This window comes from Carcharhinus amblyrhynchos, chromosome 8 (genome assembly GCF_965287045.1).
Source record: "Carcharhinus amblyrhynchos chromosome 8, sCarAmb.v2.hapA, whole genome shotgun sequence".
Lineage (NCBI taxonomy): Eukaryota > Metazoa > Chordata > Chondrichthyes > Carcharhiniformes > Carcharhinidae > Carcharhinus > Carcharhinus amblyrhynchos.
The window spans coordinates 50,271,276-50,291,815 of record NC_137331.1 but is presented as its reverse complement, the minus strand read 5'-3'; the positions used below and the strand labels follow the sequence as shown (position 1 = coordinate 50,291,815).

Sequence of the window (20,540 nt, the reverse complement as noted above, 5' to 3'; positions counted from 1 at the left end):
CTCGAATCGGTCCCAAATTGGTTGCTGGAGCTGCAGCAATGATCATTGGAACATTAGGAAAGGATACAGTCCTCAGACTGGAGTGCCAATGGAGGAGTCCATCTGCCTTCAGCCCTAGGTGAATGCACCGTCATGTCAATGCATTGAGGTCAACACTAGGTGGCAGCCACCATGGCAACCTTGGACCAGGGTATGGTTCCTGCACTGCTACGCAGGCTGAACTCCATCTCTGAAGCCATACCTGACCTTCAACCATGTCAACACACGAAGAGTGCAGGATAACTGTGGATGTTGGGAAAGCAATGGTCATAGTGGTGAGTTAGGAAAAGTAAAACATAATAGAATCACAAAAGTGGCATGGGTGTTCACAAGATGTATATATTATCTACAACTGTAAATAGAATATGTTCCATTTAAAACTTCTTTTTATTAAGAGCTGTGTTGCAGTCACTCAGGTGATCACATTATGGTTCCTCCCTCCACTTATTGTGGATGTCGTGCTCAGGGATGATGGTTTGTGTAATTTGGTAAAATTTCACCACAGTGTCTGACCGTTTTCATCTCACTTCTGACATCAGTGATGTGCCGCCCAGCCTGTTATCTGTATGTGTGGAAAGCTGGCCGTTCAAATGCTTCTCAAGGTCATCTCCTTTTCAGTGTTGGCTGCGTAATGTAGAGGCAGATGTGTTCCCCAAGTTGTTTGCATGTTTGAAAGGTGAAGGTGTAGTGTGGAAAGACTGAGGTGTTAACATACGGAGAGGTAACTATGTCCTGGAACTCCGTTCACTCTGTCATCTGCCAAGGCTTCCATGCTGTGACCGCAAATTGTTTGCATTAGCATTCTATCTGGCAGCTGCAACTAAAGGAGCTTCCACTCTGTCAAAATCTAGCTGGATTTCAGTGGGAATGCTCTTAGTGAAATGGAGATATCTACTACATTTTTTTTGCTGAAGTTCAAAGAGGAGAACTGCCCCCTGTACACCCTGGGCTGATTATGTTCTCCTGATGAGAGCCTTTCTATTCTTCCTCCTTCTCCCTCTTCCAACAGCTTGTCCTGCCCTGTGTCAATACTGATCATTACACATTAATTGCCATAACAACCTGCTTACTTTGTATACTTCCATATACTGTTGGTAGAGCTTCGTGTGGCTCCAGCTTTGACCAAGATCACAAGAAACTACAAAGAGTTGTGAACGTAGTAGCCTAGTCCATCATGCAAACCAGCCTCCCATCCACTTACTCTGTGTATAATTCCCACTGCCTCAAAGAAGTAGCCAGTCTAATCAAAGACCCCTCACACCCCGAACATACTCTCTTCCACCTTGTTCCATTGGGAAAAAGGTAAAAAAGTCTGAGAGCACAGCTTCTTCCCTGCTGCCATCAGACTTTAGAATGAACATATCATATCTTAAGATGATCTTTCTCTACATCTTAACTATGACTGTAACACTACATTCTGCACCCTCGCCTTTCCTTCTCATCTATGTATCCTATGAGAGGTATAATTCATCTGTATAGCGCACAAGAAACAATAGTTTTCACCGTATCCCAATACATGTGACAATAATAAGTCAAATTAAATCAAATCAAATCAGTGGACATACACTGCACATGAACTAACTATCTGAAATGCAGTGTGGCTGGCACTCAAGTGTACATGTACCGCAGATACCATTTTGGATGTGTAGCTCCGGAAAACCAAACAATACATTGCCAATTTCCATGGCCCATATTCCCTCATAGCCAAATCTGGAGATTTCTAAACATGCTCTTGAGTTTTGCAGCAACAGAAACCCGACTGTCCAAACCAAAACACTAGAACTAAATAATCACTGCGACAGTTTGATTAGATTACATCTAATATAACATTTAATGGTTATTTTTCAGATACCAAAACGGGTCAGCCAAAAAATGATTAACAGGTGATGGCACTGAGCTGTAAAGTTGTAAACTAATAACTGTATATTTGAAAAGAAAATCTGTGCTCATTTCATCTTAATCCCTGGTTTTTGAAAGTATCGTATTCCCACATAAGGGCCAGACAGAAGGGTAAGGTGTTAACTCGCTGAGCTGCCTTTAACCAAGTGAAACATTCCCTGATAATTGACTGTCTAGGAAGCATTTGGTCGATTTTGTCTGACACGTTCTATCCCCCTCCCCACCCCTTGGAAACTGATCTCTATTCTCCCAACAAAGTGGAAGAGATTTCACACGGTCGATGCCACTAGTAAGCGAAAGAGAGCAAAAGATTTTGGATGTGTGCAGAATAAAAAGATGGTGCCACCGGGTTAATAGAAAATGATGGGTGATCGCTAAGCTGGAAGAACAGACAGAGCAAATAGAAATGGGATTCTATCACTGACCCCTGGTGACTTTTGCACATTGCCAACGATCAGGATGTAGTTGCATTCTCTGCATTCAGAGAGCCCCACTGTCTTGACAGAAGTGGTTGAATCCCACATGATGTCATGCAGAAAGCCAGTTGTGCAGCCGCCAAACATAGGCTCCCTGCATTAGCATCCAGAGCAAAGGGAACTGCAGATGGAATAGCAGAGCATGCAAGCAGCTGACTTTTAGGTCAACAAAATATCCGGAATGGTTTAATCCATATGCCTATTTAACCTTTTCAAAGAGGGGTAAGTGAGATTGTATTGTTTTTCTTTGAAAAAAAACAAACATTTCTTTGTTATTTCACAAAAGTGAACCCAAACACTTTAAACGGCAATCAAACTGCGATAATTTAGTGCTCGCCTTACATTAGTTCCTGCTTTGAAAAGGACATAGTTAGACAATGCCATTGGAATTTGGGGAAAATTAAAGGCGTGGTTTTGCAGCAAAACATCTGGTGGGCAGACTATTGTTACAGAGCACAAAGAATGTCGAAGTGGTCTGAGATAATGCATTCTTTACCGTGGGGGAGCTGCGAAGCTATCGTGCCGCAAGCGATTTTTTTTAATGTCCCCTGGATATATTTCCTCTCGGCTTTCAGCTTTCTGCGAATCTAAACTTATCCTGGTGATTGCAACACATTAGATATTGCCATATTTGTTATTCTTGAGCAACAGAAAATAAGGCACACAATGCAGGATATTGTGAGCCTGCCATATATTACAACTGAATGTGTTATAGGATTCTGTACCATGTTGTTATGGCTTGGAACAAGGATATAACAACAAGAATGTAACATCCTTACCGACCGACTGTTAATTGTCAATTTGGTGGCAAGTACTCCGCCTAATTGCCATTGAGTTTATTTCAAATTCTTCAGTATGAAAAAATAACAATACTTTTTTATGTGAATGATCCCCTGTCGGCAGTTTAAAATATGTAAATAGCACTAAAAAGAGTGTGTTTTATTATAACGATTCTGCAGGTGGTGGTACTCTACAGGATCCTCAACTGGATTGTTCTGGAAATAATTTGTGATTTAATAGACTTCCAGAACTGGTAGGGAATAAAATCCTTGGTTAGTTATGTTTCAGGCTCAAGCTACCGATAGATGACACATATCTTCCACGAATGTTTGAACCAGCATTTAGCTTGTTGCACACATAACTGGCCTCCAACACTCTGTGGCAAAGCAGGTGTACGTAACAGTTTCTAAATGTTAATTATTATCATTATCCGCAACAGCTGACCACTTAAATAAAGTTACTTATTTCCAGAACAAACTAAAATGAGGATCATGCACTGTATTGCTAATTATTTATCATTCCAAAGAATGAAGTTGTTTATTTGCAAGAACATCTATGGACACAGAGCCTCATTTGTGTTAGTTAATATATTTTGGGGTTCTGAAGACTGGAGGCATCAAATGTCACCCCTCTATTTCATGAAGGAATTAGATGTGAATCAGGGAATTGCAGGTATGTATGAACAGAAGTAGGCCTTTCAGCTCCATGAGCCTGTTCTCTCATTGCATTAGATCATGTGTACCTCAGATCCATGTTCCTGCCTTGGCTCCATACCCCTCAATTACACTGACCTAACAAAAATCAGGCTGTCTTAAAAGCTTTAGTTTTCCTGCTGGAGCAGAAAATTCCAGATTTCCACAACCATGTGTTTGGGAAAATGCTTCCCAGTTTCCTTTCCATGTGATCTGGTTATAATTTTAAGGTTGCATCTAGTTGTTTTCTTTGACCTGCCTTGCAAGGAAATGGTTGCTTTCTCCACCATATCAAAACTTCTTAACCATTTAACAAGCTTGACCAGATTACCATTCTGGCATACAAGCCAAGTTTACATGACCTTTCCTAATAATTTAGCCCTTTAAGACTTGCATTATTATTACCAGTGTATTTTCTTTAATGGGGGGAAAAAGTCTGGCGATTTTATTGAATATGTTAATATAAGATCATGGAGGCCGCAGTGAATGTAGCTTCAGAAGCCAAAGCACAAGCTCACAAATTTAATGGAAGTCTTTGAGGAAGCAAACCAATTGCTTAATTACATTTTGATATGCATTGACTGTTGTGCAGGCAGATGCCCATTGCAAAAATTCCAACAGCCTGATATATGATCAGTTAATCAATTTTTGCTGATGCTGTTTGAGGGAAGAATGTTGGCCAGGACACAATGAAAAACCCCTGTTTGCACAGTGACAAGGGAATTTAATGCTTACCTGAACCATTAAAACATAGTTCTAATGCTTCCTCCAAAGGACAGATGAAAGAAATTCAGGGCTAAAGAAATTAATAGTGAATTAACTCTTGTGTTGAAAACTGGTTTGGCAATGGAAGACCATGATAAATAAAAAGGCTTTTCTTGGGTGGTGGCTAGTAGCAGATAATAGGGATTTCTCCCACATTACCAGCTATTAAAGGGAAGGCAATGGCTTAGTGGTTTAATCACTAGACTATTAATCCAGAAACTCAGCTAATGTTCTGGGGATCTGGGTTCAAATCCCGCTGCAACAGATGGTGGAATTTGAATTCCGAAATTAAAAATTTGGAATTAAAAATCTACTGATGACCATGAAGTGATTGTCGGGAATAACCCATCTGCTTTGTCTTATGGGAAGAAGTCTGCCATCCTTACCTGGTCTGGCCTACAACTGACTCCAGAGCCATGGTAATGTGGTTGACACTCAACTGCCCTCTCAATTGGCCAAGCAAGCCACTCAGTTCAAGGCCATCTAAGGATGGGCAATAAATGCGGGCCAGCTAGCAATGCTCGTGACCCACAACAGAATAAAAATAAAGTGAAACGGAGAAACCTCGGTTTGCCAATCTCATTGTGCCATGTGCCCATTTAAAAAAAAAAGTGAATGGTATTTATAATATAATGTATTTTCTGATTGGACCAACATATGACAGAGGTTAATGGATTCAAAAAGTATAAATTGAATGCTGAAATATAGTAAATAGATTTCAAAATACATATATTTTGTTATATATCCTGTGTTTAAACATGATGCATAAAACCTAGGTACATAGTAGCAAAAGTGGGAAAAGAACGTAAATGTGTTACTTACAACTGTATTCAGTTAATATGAAGTGGTTGGCGCAAAGTGCTAATGAAGTATTGATTGAAAATATTTAATTTTTAATTTGATGAAGATTGTCTTGGTTCTGTGCATCTCGTTATTTGTGCCATTTTTAAAATAATTTGTGTAATTTTAGGCAACTACCTTATTGTGCATTGTATAGTATTCCAATCTGGGATTTCCCATGTTGAATTGGTGAGACTTACAGCCTGATTTTTCATTACAGAAGACTGAAATGAGATATGATTCAGGTTTTTGTCACGTTGACAGATATGAATAATTTAAATTCAAACTGTTTAGCCCATAATACAGAATACAAAAGGGCTCAAGTACAAAGTCAACAATCCTCAGGTGATGCAGGAAGTTAGAAGTAATTCTTCCTAAACATCTATGACTATTAATAAAAATAATAATTTATTTGCTTAAATATTGTGGGTTTTTTAAAATTAAACAGTTGGATAAGTATTTACCTAAGAATGGATAAGAAGATTACAGGATAGGATGACATGTTCAAAAGCAGCACAGGCATCAATGTTGCTTTGCTGCTAGGATGACAGATGAGTCACCTGTAACATGCAACTGACCAGAGTTGAGTAGTGTGGGCAGGAAGAAGTTTCCTTGACTACCACTTAAAGGCAATTTTTTTTACCAAAGTTTAACTTTTCTGATGTTGGCCACCTTCAGGATGCTGAGTAAGTTGAATAAATTACATGGCAAAGTAAATTGTACATAGTCTGTGGATAAATGACTAGTTCTTGATTAGTACTTCATATGTACTTTTTGTAACGATATTGAATATTTATACATCAGCTTGTCCTAGTTGACATGGGGTTACAAGCATCATATTTAAGACTGTAATGCGCATAGGCATGATGTTGCACTTGTATTTCAGTGTTGTATACAATGCATGCATTTGAATGTTTCATGCAAAAAAACCCAGAAAATGCTGGAAACTCTCGGCAGGTCTGATAGCGTCTGCGAAGTGAGAACAGAATTAACATTTCGAGTCTGGATAACCCTTCACCATGATTTGGATAGGCTGATGCTAGAAAAGTACTTTGCAGTTTCATAAAGCGATGTTGATTGCATAGTAAAAACTAAGGCCAGAAATGTACCAGACCAGGAGGTGGAGGAGGTCCTAAAATAATGGCAGGAGACAGAGGGAGGAAAGCCCTATATTTTCATGCTGCCAAGATTTCAGAGAAATATTTCCTCATTCAAATAACTTGAGAATTGTGCTTCATAAGTGTGTTGTATGTCATATGATGTCTTTTACCACATGAAATCTGTACCATTCACTTTCTGTCTTGCAGTGATAATGCAAAACAGATCTAATAATTAGCTCTGATAGATACTGAAATTACAAGGGATCTTAATTACATTTTCAGTTTAACAAATGTCAAGTTATGCATATTAAACCAGATTCATGCAGGCTGAAACAACCAATGAAATCTGTTTACAATCTCAATAATATCCAAAAGCAAAGCTATTAATCCAATGCTGAAGTAAAGAACAATGGGCAGAATTCTCCCATGTGGGAGAATTGGTGGGAATGTGAAGTATTTCCGCTGGCAGGATATGGCAGGAAACCTCACCATATCCTCTAGCCAATATATACGCAAACAGTTGTTTTAAAAACAAAAGTAAGCCATTTGGCCCTTTGAGCCTGCTGTTTTGAGCCACATTCCATGGCAGAGCAGGCCTGATGGCATATAGTCCACCATCCTATCAGGGCATCACTGATTCACTATTGAAGAAAGAAGATAGACCTCCTGGAAATGAAAATAGATCTGTGGGAGCCCTGTGAGGCTGGAAGAGGAACGTCTTGAGAAAGACAATGGATTTCCAGCAACTTTCTGAGGCTGGAAGATAGACCTCCTCCAGATCAATGAGTCTGGAAGATTCACCTGAAGATGCTGCCTCCCCCTCCACCCATTGCTGTGGTGTTCGGGAGTCTAGGGTTGCTTTGCTGCAGTCTTCATTCCAAATTCCAGAGGCAACCTCAGCCGTTGTCTCAACTTCTACAGGCTCTGTTTTTCCAGACATGTTTCTCATGGGTGTGTTTTTCCAGTGGCGGTGTGGAGAATCAGGCATGGTTTTTGGGCCTTACTCTGCATTCCACTGATGGGATGAAATCAGTTACACACTGGCCTTCAGCGGGTTTCTCAGTCTGCCAGAGCGGACACTAGTGGAACATCCCACGGGAAATTCATGCTGGTGCAAAATCGATTTTTGTCGACTTCACCCCTCCCCCGACCCACCATTGAATCCACTGGCAAGGACCTTGGGAGAAATGCACCCACTATGTTTCTAGTGGGCATTGTAAATTGTATGCTTTGGCACACTAATTGCATTATTAAAGTCAGGTTAAGCTAATTGCATTATTAATTTCAGGTTATGATCATTACTTCAAACTCCAAAACACAGCTGGAACATTTGGGGTTTGCAGAACCGTAAGGAGTTTGTAACTCTACTGAACTGTATAGAGAATAAACTTGTAAAAGACGAGCTACTGTAATATTCTTCCACCATATATCTTAACATAGGGCTGTGTGAGGGCCCTCCATTCTAAACTCGGGAGGAAGTCCCAGGCATTGGTCAGATGAGTCCCAACATATTTGCACGCTACATTGTTCTGAATGTATTTCGTGTAGGTATGTATTCGTGCCGGCATCATGGAGAATCTGGTGTGAGGGAGTAGGCCTTCGTCTGTATCACATTAATGAGGTAAATGAGGTTCATGCTGACTTCTGATGGGTTTTCTAACCCATTGTGGCTGGCACCAGCACAGGAGGATCCTGCTGTAAATTCACGCTAGCATGAAACCGATTTTGGAGCCTCCTGCAGAATTCTCCCTCCATGACAACCATCAAATCTACTGGCAGGAACTTGGGAGAATTCCACCCCACGTCTCCTGCCAAAACAGGCTCAATTCCATGGAAATAGCAGGGGTTTGAAAATACCCACCTTTTCAATGGAGTAGGCAAAGGCAGGATTACTGCATGTGATTTGTTACCACCTATTAGCTTCAACAGAAATATGGACAGAAATCCTAGAATCAGGTCCACTGGCCATTCTTAAATCCCAACTACATCGTAGAAAATCTAACCATAGTAGACCTGAATAGTCTTTGCTTCTGAGGTGTCAGGCTAAGGGAAATAACTGAGCAAGGAACGTCAGAAGGAGGGGTTTTGGTTTGATTGGAAATAATCGTTTAGGGAACTTAGGATAATAGGGACAGGAGCAGCACAACACCACCACCAACCCCCCCCCCCCACCCCTCTACACACACAAACATAAAACTGTTCTTTCATTGAGTTAGATTGTACTCATCTGTAAAGGAATCAAAGTGCTGTAAGGGAAACTTGCAGGGTTTTATTTTAGATTCAGAAGCAGAACAAGCAAGATTTTAATTTCAGTGTTAATAGTATTGACATATACTATAGGCCAGTTAAGGAGAAATGGAATAGATTTATCAACATTCAGTATGAAAGAACAGATTTCAATGTTTTAAAGTCTTGCAATATGTTTTTGTTTTATTCACTTATGGGATGTAGACATCACTGGCATGACCAGCATTTGTTGCCCATACCTAGTTATCCTTCAGTAAGTGGAGGTGAACTGTCTCTGGGACTGCTACAGTCTCTGAGGTGTGGACACACCTACAGTGCTGTTAGGGAGGGAGTTCTAGGATTTTGACCCAGCGACAATGAAGGAACAGTGATACATTTCCAAATCAGGATGGTAAATGATTGAAGATGGTGGTGTACCCAAATATGTGCTGCTCTTGTCCTTCTAGATGTTAGGTGGTTGTGGATTGTGGGTTTGGAAGGTGCTGCTTAAGGAACTTCGGCGAGTTCCTGCAGTGTATAATGTAGTTGGTACACACAGCTGCCACTGTTCATAAGTGGTGGAAGGATTGAATCTTTGTGGAAGGGGTAGCAATCAAGTGGGCTGTTTTGTCTTTTGTTCTGGGGAAGGAGAAAGCTCCACGGATTCAATAGTCTTCGTTTATTCCAGAGCAGGTGTTAAGGATAAATATAGTGCAGAGAAAATATAGTTTAGAATAGTCTGTTCAAAGAAATCTTAGTGTCTGGAAACACACAGAGATGACAGTGCCATCATTTAGCTTTGGTATCACATACTTGGTGGTACGGAATTTGAGTACTGCTGAAAAAAGAGACATGCTGTTTGAAGCACTCATCAGAACAAATTTACAAGGTTACCAGTAGTAAAGGGAACAACAATTTATACTGCATGAGAAGAGAGAGCTGATTGGTTGGCAAGTTGAGTCTGGTGGAAGCATTCCATATGGAATACACCAGGGAACAATTAACTGCCAAGCTTTTGTTTAAATTCAAACCTGGCAGGTCGCCTCTGATTGGTCAAGGTATTGCACTTGTGAATAAATAGCTATTTCCCCAAGCTTCTTGTTTAGTTGAAAAAGGCACAATGTATGAATATGCTCTTTCTGTTTGTAAAGAATAGGTTACTGTGTTATTATGTATAGCTGATTGCATGCATCAGCACTAGCATAGTACCAGGTACATTGGCTATGCATCTCAATGACTGTGAATCATATCAAATAGCAGCATCCCCCTTTGACTGGTCGCAACAGGCAAAGCAATCACTACACACAATGCTCATAGGGCGACACAGTGGCACAGTGGTTAGCACTGCTGCCTCACAGTGACAGGTATGGGCACAGTGACAGAGACATGAGTTTGATTCCAGCCTTATGTGACTGTCTGTGTGGAGTTTGCATGTTCTCCTGTGTCTGCATGGGTTTCTTCCTGGTGATCAGGTTTCCTCCACATCCCAAAGATGTATGTTAGGTGGATTGGCCATGCTAAATTACCTCTTAGCATCCCAAGCAGCGTAGGTTAGAGGGATTAGCCATGGTAAATGTGTGGGGTTACAGATAGAGGGCCTGGGTAAGATGCTGTGCCAGAGGCTGTGACACAGTAAAAAGTCTGACAACACCAGGTTTTAATCCAACCGATTTATTTGATAGTAAACGCACAAGCTTTCGGGGTTAATCCCTTCGTCAGAGGCTGTGTACAGACACCATGAGCTGAATGGCCACCTTCTGCACTACAGGGATTCTGTCATTCTATGGCAGCTGGGTAGGATGATAGGTGGCTAAGATAGCAGTTGGGTAAGGTTATCAGAGGATAGAGTGGGTGAGGTAAGTAGGATGGCTGAGTGTGTAGATGAGTTTGAGTGATAGTTGGTCAGGTTGGGTGGGATTCTCAGGCCAGGGGCTGGTTATATCTGTTCGAGGTATGGCGAAGGAGAGGGGTGGAGGTACGGGCTAGTCATGTTGGATTAGGGAGGTTTCAGAGGATTCAGGGGAGTGTCTGAGAGTCATATGGGGGACATCAGGTGGTGAGGGTTAGTCGGGTTAGGGGAAGTTGGGAAGTTCATGGGTTGGGTGGAGTTGGTTGGTGGGGACTGGTCATGTTGAGCTGCAGGGAGGGGTGTTGCATGGCCTGGGCTAGTTAGGTTGCATCATGGGCCACAGGGAGGGCGTCAGGAGGATGGGCGACAAGGGGAAAACTGGAAATGTCATTTGTATAGTCACCCAGGAGCTAGATGAGGATTTTTCTATCTATCACTTTATGGGTAACTATCGAGGTAAAGTATGTCAGAACTGTCCAAAGTCCTGGGAAGCAGGGGGAATTGCACAGCGGAAGTTCAAATTTCGCAGGCAATTTCCATGGAGTCACTGTGTTGGGACTTCAGCAGGGCCTCAAAGCACACCTTGGGGAGTAGGTTCAGTCTCCAATGATCCAGAGGTCAGAACATTTGGAATAGTGTTTAGATAAAGTGAACTTGGTGCATAGGTGTTTGTTAAAGTGAATACTGATACATGGGTACAATGTAATCCTTGTGACACTTGGCTGGCAAGCAGGCACAGTGAAATACAACCATGGCAGGTTATGAAATGGTAAATCTGGTAATTTGATGGCTGGCATTAGCAAAGTACGTGGAAAATCGCTACATTCTTTTTCTAAAAGAACTGGTTTACTAAAATCTTTCAGGATAGAAAATCTGCCACCCCTATCTGATCAGACCTATTTGTGACTCTATAACTCCCCTGACAGCTTCCCATTAGACCTGGCACCCACTTTGTTCCCTGCTGACAATGCTGTGCATTTTGGCGAGTGTGAAATTGTGTTTGGGTTCTGATCACAGTCGGAAGCAGAAATTGCAACTGCTTCTGGGCCCACCCATCCTGTCCACACAACATGGGCAAAATTCAGGCCCAAAGTTTGTGGGTGATACCAAATTAGGATCTGATGGGAAACTGGGCCAAAATACAGCGAAACACAGCAGGACAAAGAAGGGTCATAGGCTGATCATTGGGAGCACAGTTTAAAGCAGAGAAGTGCAAAGAAGTATGCATTGGCAAAAATAATATGGAATGAAATATGCCCAAATTGAGAGGATTCAGATTGAAATGAAGCAGAGATTTAGAAATGTAGATTCATGGATCTTTAAAGGTGTAAGTCCTCGTGGAATTTTTTTTTACAAAAAGTCAGAAGTTTTATGTATAAGACATTGAAGATAAATGCAAGAGCATTGTACTGAATTTATCCAGGACAGTGATTAGACCACAAATGGAGTTTTGTATTGCAGTTGTGGCCATCTTATTGGGATGGATATTTGAGGATAGGATTAATTCATTGGAACAATATTATGAACGAAAGGTTACTCTTATGAAGAAGGGCTTCAGAACTTGATCAGAAAATGTTAAGAGGGCATCTAAAAGAGGGTTTCAAAATGAGGAAAGATGTTGAAAGGGTAATTGTCAAACATTTCCACCGATTAATGAGTCAGTGTTTTCATTTGTTAATAAATGCTCGGTTGAGTAGCAGAGACTGAGGGTAACCATTAGAAGGAGGAAAATATTCTCAGTTATTACGACATGGAATTATTTGTCAAAAAGCAGAAAATACCATTCAAAAAGCTTTTGAATAAGGAATTCTCCAACCTCACCTGTGGCTAAGATTCCCCAATCCTGCTGCCGTGAATGGAGATTTGGCTAAGTGCCAAATTCTCCGTTCTCGCTGGCAGTGATAGAGGGGCATGCACGATTGGAGAATTCCAGCCAAAGTATTTGAAAAGGAAGAATATAACAGGGAAAGGAGAAAGAAATGTATTAAAAGAGAGATTCAGTAGAAAAGCTAGTGGCAACATTGGTAAGCTGAGACTAATGGCCTTTTTCTGTACACCTGTTCCAATGATTCAATGATGAATGGCCACTTGGTAAGGTACCAGAGGGTATCCAGTAACTGCAAACATATTCCATTGTGCTTCAGTAGTTTCAAGAAAACAAAATCTTGGAATTGTACCATCAATCCATTACAGCTTTGCAGCACAGTGAAATTTGTTTACCAGCCCTGGCTTTTGTTATTGTGACAGCTGGGTTCAGACCATTTTGATTAGATAAACTGGGCTTTCCGGAGTCCAACCAATGTATATTTGTTGTCGACATAATACTCCAGTGTGAAAATGGTTTCTTTTGGATGGTTTCCATTTTTCCTGCTGTTATGTGAAAGAATTAGTTCTATTTATGTGACATAAACGAACCCAGAATTCTTACATAACTCTCAGCGAGAAATCGTGCCTTATTAAATTGACTAAATTAAATCCTGATGAAGAAAAGCAAGGACACTCGAAATTGAAGTCTGGAGACAGTAAAGACTTTTCACTGCAATGTTCAGTTAAGATCTCCTTGCATTCTTTCTCAGGTCATTTCAGTAAAACATCTTTTCTGGAATAAAAGAAAGTAAAAAGGTAAAATACTGCATGTGAGTCACAGTGCATTGTATTTTATGATAGATACATTTTGAGTTTAGTCTTGGGGAACAAAGTGCCTATTTCCACCTCTGTGGCCTGGCCCAGCCCTGCTTCAGGGTATCTGCTGCTGATACCCTCAGAAGATTGACCTTTGTTGTAAGTTGTAAGCCTTTGCTATCTCTAGACTTGTTTGTTGACGATTACCCCTCACCAGCCTCCCATATTCTACACTTTATAACTTCTAGGTGGGATTCTGACTTGAAGGCATTCGGTCATAATCCTACAGGTAGGAGCTTCACACCACTGGCTCGTCAGCCTAGTGCCTTTACCAAATGTCTAAACCTATGGTTCCTCTCGTACTAAGTAGGATTAGTATTAGTACAACACTTTTTATCATCAATAAGGTAAACTAATTAGCCTCACAATGAATTAATCCCAGCTCACCTTACGTAATAGTGGGTGAACAATCCAATGCTTGGTTGTGCAGAGCTCTGCTGCCTGTGTCCTTCCTCACACCAAGTTCAGTTCACCTATCAGTCCTGTGCTGGCTGACTTTCTGGTTAACCAACAATTCAAATCCCTGCTTTAAAGTGGTCCTCCATTGGAGGTTGTGCCTTCGGCTGCTAAAGCCTGGAATTCCATCCCTAATTGGAGCTCCACCAAGGTCAAACATAACTCTCCACCTCTGCACTTCTTTCCTCCTGTAAGATCATAATAACTCAAGGAGTCAGCTGTACTTTATTCTGTGCTCTATTGCACAGAATAAAGTAATCACAAGCCTATAGTGAACACAAAAAGATCCCGATCAGGACAATACAATAATGGACCCACACTGGGGCCCGCTTTATAAAGGGCTTGGTATGTAAGTTGCATCTGGTAAGGTAATTACTAATTACCAGGGAGCTCGTATTCTATACATCCTACAGGGAGGTCAATCAATGATTCCCCATGCCAGTCCCAGGGGTTATCAAAAAGATATTCTTCAAAGCTACCTCTTTGACCAAGCTACTCATTACCTGTATATGGATGTCAAGTGTTCCTTTATAGTCCTTGTGTGAAGCACTTTAGGACACTTTATTATGTTGAATGAGCTATATAAATAAAGTTGTTTTTGTTGTCATTATCAGAATTATTTATTTATATTTTAATAAATTAAACAAGGGAAGGTGAAAATAAATTTTTCCACATAGAGAGTAACAAGAATATGGTGGTGAAATAAAGATAGTGACATAATTTTAAAAATAATTGGCTATGTATTTGTGAAAGAAGATATCAATGAATACAAGAAAAGGCAGGGAAATAGTCTGAGAGTCTGACACTCTAGTGGAACAGCTTACCTGTACAAACATGATGAACTCCATCAGCTCCAGCCCTGCTATAATTTTTGTGATTTTTACTTTCAATAGCACTAATGCCAAGGAATCCAACCATTTTTTGAAGATCATGCAAATATGTAAAATGCAGATGCACATTAGCATCTGAGTTGTCAGTTATTTTACTTTAAGTCGCTGGTTTTTGAAGCATTTGTAAGACTGGAGGTAGTTTGGAAAGATCCTGGCATGAGCCACCTACAGCTGTTGTATGTGATGAATGAGTCATCAAATGTGCATGTTACTTGACCTTATCTCTGTCCTGGTTCAACAACATGTCAACAATTGCAAAAACTTCAACTATGTAAAAGATATATACACAAACAAACTAAATCAAGAGTACAGCCTTCCATTTAAGTACAAAGGTAATGCATGATCATTAATGCCAGATACTAGTCTAAAATACTGGACTCCATCACTGTAAAAGGTGGATACAACTCCATCAGCATCAAAGCAAGTATATTAAGAAATTAAAGAATGGTTGGCTCGTAAGTGTCAAGTATTGGTGACTGTGATTTGTATAATTATGCCACCGGTTTGGTAGTTTTTGGTAATATTTGTTGCTGATTTAAAATTTGCAAATTGTAGATTCTGATCATCTCAGAACATAAGAACTAGGAGGAGGAGTAGACCATGTGGCCCCTCGAACCTGCTCCATCATTCAGTAAGATCATGGCTGATCTTTACATGGACTCAGTTCTACTTACCCGCCCGCTCATCATAACCCTTAATTCCTTTACTGTTCAAAAATTTATCTATCTTTGCCTTACAAACGTTTAATGAGGTAGACTCAACTGCTTCACTGAGCAGGGAATTCCAAAGATTCACAATCCTTTGGGTGAAGAAGTTCCTCCTCAACTCAGTCCTAAATCTGCTCCCCCTTATTTTGAGGCTATGCTCCCAAGTTCTAGTTTCACTTGCCAGTGGAAACAACTTTCCTGCTTCTAATTTATCTATTCCCTTCATAATTTTATATGTTCCTATAAGATCCTCTCATTCTTCTAAATTCCAACGAGTATAGCCCCAGTCTACTCAGTCTATTCTCATAAAGCAACCCTCTCAACTCCAGAATCAACCTAGTGAATCTCCTCTGCACCCCTTCCAGTTTCTCAAGTAAGGTGACGAAAACTGTACACAGTACTCCAGGTGTGGCATCACCAGCATCTTAAACAGCTGCACCATAACCTCCATGTTTTTAAACTCCATCTGTCTGGCAGTGAAGGACAGAATTCCATTTACCTTCTTAATTACTTTTTGTGATTCATGCACAAGGACACCCAGGTCCCTCTGAATACCAGCATGCTGCAGTTTTTTTTTACCATTTAAATACTAGTCCATTTTGCTGTTATCCCTACCAAAATGGACGACCTCACATTTAGCAACATTGTACTCCATCTGCCAGATCCTTGCCCACTCACTTAGACTATCTATATCCCTTTGCAGACTTTCAGAATCCTCTGCACACTTTGGTCTGTCACTTGTCTTAGTGTCATCTGTGAACTTTGGCACACTACACTTGGTCCCCAACTCCAAATCGTCTATGTAAATTGTGAACAATTGCTGTCCCAACACTGATCCCTGAGGCACGCCACTAATCACTGATCGCCAACAAAAAAAACACCCTTCTACCCCCACTCTTTGCTTCCTGTTAGTTAACCAATCCTCTGTCCATGCTAATATATTGCCTGTAACAGTGTGCATCTTTATCTTATGCAGCAGCCTTTGGTGCGGCACTTCGTCAAATGCCTTCTGGAAATCCACATACACCACATCCACTGGTTCCCTGTTGTCCACCGTGTTCATCATATCCTCAAAGAATTCCAGTAAATTAGTTAAACATGACCTGCCCTTTATGAACCTATACTGCGTCTTTCCAATGGGACAATTTCTATCCAGATGTCTCATTATTTCTTCCTTGATGATAGGTTCCCTACAACAGAAGTTAAATTAATTGGCGTATAGTTAACCCCCTTATGTCTACCTCCTTTTTTAAAAAGTGGAGTCAATTTGCTGTTTTCCAATCTGTAGGGACCATCCCAGAGTTCAGCGAATTTTGGTAAATTACCTGCATTTGCTATTTCCTCCCCCCACCACCTCCCCCCCGCCCCCCCCCCATCTCTTTTAGTACCTTGGGATGCATTCCATCAGGACCAGGAGACTTGTCTACCTTTAGTTCCATTAGCTTACTTCTTTAGGGATAATGAGCATTTCTAGGTCCTCACCTGCAATAGCCTCCTTGTCATCAATTTTTGGCATGCTATTTGTGTCTTCCACTGTGACGACCAACACAGAATACCTGTTCAATGCCTTGGCCATTTCTTCATTTCCCATTATTAAATCTCCCTTCTCATCCTCTGAAGGACCATTCTTTACCTTAGCCATTCTTTTTCATTTTATATATTTGTAGAAACTTTTGCTACCTGTTTTTATATTCTCAGCTAGTTTATTCTCATAATCTATCTTACTTTACTTCATAGCTTTTTTGTGGCTCTCTGTTGACCTTTAAAGATTTCCCAATCCTCTAGTTTCCCACTAATCTTTGCCACTTTGTATGCATTTTCTTTCAATTTAAGACCCTCATTTATTTGCTTAGATATTCATGGCTCAGTATCCCTTTCTTACAGTCCTTCCTTATCACTGGTATATACTTTTGCTGAGCACTGTGAACAATCGCTTTGAAAGTCTTCCACTGTTCCTCAGTTGTCCCCCCATAAAGCTTTTGCTCCCAGTCTATCTTAGCCAACTCCTCTTTCATCCCATTGTAGTCTCCTTTGTTAAGCACAATACACAGATATTGGATTTTACCTTCTCACACTCCATCTGTATTTTAAATTCAACCATACTGTGACCGCTCCTTACAAGAGGATTCCTAACTATAAGATCATTAATTATTCCTGCCTCATTACACAGGGACCTGGGATAGTTTGATCCCTTGTAGGTTCCATTATATACTGTTCGAGGAAACTATCATGGATACATTATATGAAGTCTTCCTCAAAGCTGTTTGATCATCCTGGTTTGATCAGTCGACATGTAGATTAAAACCCCCTTGATAATTGCTGTACCATTTTTATGTGCATGTTATTTATTTGTATATTGCTTGCTCTTTGTTTATTGTTCACTCTGCATTTACATTTTGTTTCTATGGTATATTGGCGCTTCTAATATTGTTGTCATGGCAAACACCAAATCTATAAATATGCAATTTTAAAGATTTAAAAATATTGCACATGTGGTTTCAAATAAGTCTGCTAGCCATTGCCAGGATCAAAGGATAATGTATGAAACTTGATGAACAATGGCAATATTCTTATACTTCAAAGAGGAAATAAATTTAATATTCACTCAATTTTGACAAAATGTAGTGATCTCTCTCTTCCCATTGTGGTTGAAAATAAGAACCTTAGAAATAGGAGCAGAATTAGGCCATTTTGCACCTTGAGGGAGCTGCGCCAATAAATAAGATCCGGGCTGATCAGGGGCGATTCTCCCAGCCTGCCTCGCTACTTTAGCAGCACAGTGGGCCAGGAGACTCAAGTGGAGGCTGTTTAGTGGGCTCCCAGCAGAGTGCCACAGCCACTGCGAGAGTCTGGCTGCTGGATTTCCGGCATTGACAGGTCTGCACTGGAAAACAGCATGGAGCTGTATAATTTATTTAGTCTCTGAGCCCACTAGAGTCTCGTCTCCCCCCCCCACCCCCACCCAGGGTTTACAGTAGCTCCCCACTTGTGGGAGGTTGGTGGCCTGACCCCACTGGAGTGAAGGGTGGCCATGGAGACTGCTGATGGGGATGTGGGGGTGGAAGGGAGGTTATTGAGGAGGGCCAGCAGGGCTGGCCCAGACATGTCTGGGAGGCCAGCAATCGGCAAGCGGGGAGCCCCGTGGCCAGTGTTGTGGTGTCGTAGGGCTGGCTAGCGATCAAGCTGGCTATTGATCGGGAGGCCGGCAGTGAGGGGCTGCTGCGCATGTGCTGATCTCTGCTTTGTCAGATCGACGCGTGCGCAGTGGCTCAGTCAGCGCTATGCTGCCGGCCTCTCCAGTAATAATAGGCTCGCCCACAGATTTTTAATGCAATTCACGCGAGGGCACTCTGTGATGCACAGAGTGTGGGAGATTCATTTTGAAAATCCCACTGCAAAAACCAGCAGGATTTACTCCAGTTTTCTGTGAATTTGACACTTAGAATTTTTTTGGGAGAATCCCACCACTGGTATGGGCTTAACGTAATGTTCATGCCTTTTCATCACAACAGTTGACTCCCTTGTAAATCAAGAATCTGTCTTAATCAGCCTTGAATACATTCAATGACTCAGCCTCCACAGCTGTAGGGAGAGTATTCCAAATACAAATGACCTTCTGAGAGAAGGAATTTCTCCTCATCCCTATCTTAAATTGGATACCCCTTATTCTGAAATTGTGCCCCCTTCTAGATTCCCCATGAGGGGAAATATCCTCTTAGCATCTACCCTGTCAAGCCCCATTCACATTTTATATGATACAATAATATCTTCTAAATCCCAATGAGTATTGGCCTAACCTGCTCAACCTTCCCTTATATGACAACCCTTTACCCCAAGAGCCAATTAGTGAACTGATTCTCTGAACTGCCTATAATACAAGTATGTCCCTTTAAGTAAGGTGACAAAAACTGAACACAGTGCTCTAGGTGTGGTCCCACAAATGCCCTGTACGTTTGCTGTAAGATTCCCCTACTTTACACTCATCCCCCTCGCAATAGCTGCCAACATTCCATTTGCCTTACTGATTAGTTGCTGTAGCTGCTTGCTGACTTTTTGTGATTCATGTACAGATCCTTCTGTTCTGCAGCATTCCAAAGTTCCTCTCCATTTAAATAATACTCTGCTTTTATTCCTGCCAAAGTGGACAAGCTGACATTTTCCCATATCTGCCAAATTTTTGCTCACTTATTTAATCCATCTCTATCCCTTTGCAGACTCTCTGTGTCCTCCTCACAATTTGCTTTCCTGCCTATCTTTGTATCATCCAAAAAATTTGGCTACAACAGTCAGTCCCTCCATCCAAGTCATTAACACAGATCATATATAGTCAAGGTCCTTGCACTGATCTTTATGGCACTGCACTGGTTACAGTTCGTCCACTTGAAAATTATCCCATTTATCGTGACTCTGTTTCTGGTAGTTATTCATTTTTAAGATCTATATTAGTGTGGTAAATCACCTCCCAACACCCTACGCTGTTGAATTATAATGTTTGTGATATAACTTGTACATTGAACTTCTCCTATCACTGAATTTTGATGAGGGATTATTGGATACTGAGACTTAGAAAAAGAAAGGGTAAGATGATATTGGGGTGGATTGACCACCATGTTAATCCATGATCTTATTGAATGGTGGGGTAGGCTTGATGGGCTGAATAGCCTACTTTTGCTCCTAATTTGTATGTTTGTATGTTGCTATGGAAGGGCTAAATTTACCTTCCATTCCCCTTGAGAAAGGCTTCGAGGAGGTTAAGATTTCAACCCCTGCTTTTTAACATGTGTATTGGAAGCAGCATCAGAAGCCCCTGCCCCACATGGGCAATACAAAAGATAGTAATGAGATTTTAACATTCAGTACTTGCTTCTGTTCTTGCCAGGGAAGAGTCCCAGAAGAGGGCTGAGAAGGTGGATTTAATTTATTTTTCCCTGTTCCTTCCTGTGTAGGACTCAGGGGCCACAAAGAACAATGAGACTCTGTAAGTGATCCAATCAATAAGGATGTTAGAAACAAGTCTGAAATATTTTGTCAAAGCAGAAGAATCAAGATTTGAAGAATAACTCATTTTCAATTACTAAGATTACTTAAAGAGATTATTTTAAATGAAAACTGATTGGTAGCTTCAAAGGAGTGAAAATT

At 40.9% G+C, this 20,540-nt stretch overlaps 1 protein-coding gene across 1 annotated transcript in view; it reads left to right on the top strand.

Annotated features, from left to right (window-relative positions):
- Positions 1-2,478: 2,478 nt before the first annotated feature.
- Positions 2,479-20,540, top strand: part of pkia (cAMP-dependent protein kinase inhibitor alpha) — a 110,707-nt gene continuing 92,645 nt past the window's right edge. Inside the window, exon 1 of the mRNA XM_080194057.1 lies at positions 2,479-2,636. The gene's annotated coding sequence lies outside the window, so the exon portion shown is untranslated. The remainder of the gene's footprint in view (positions 2,637-20,540) is intronic.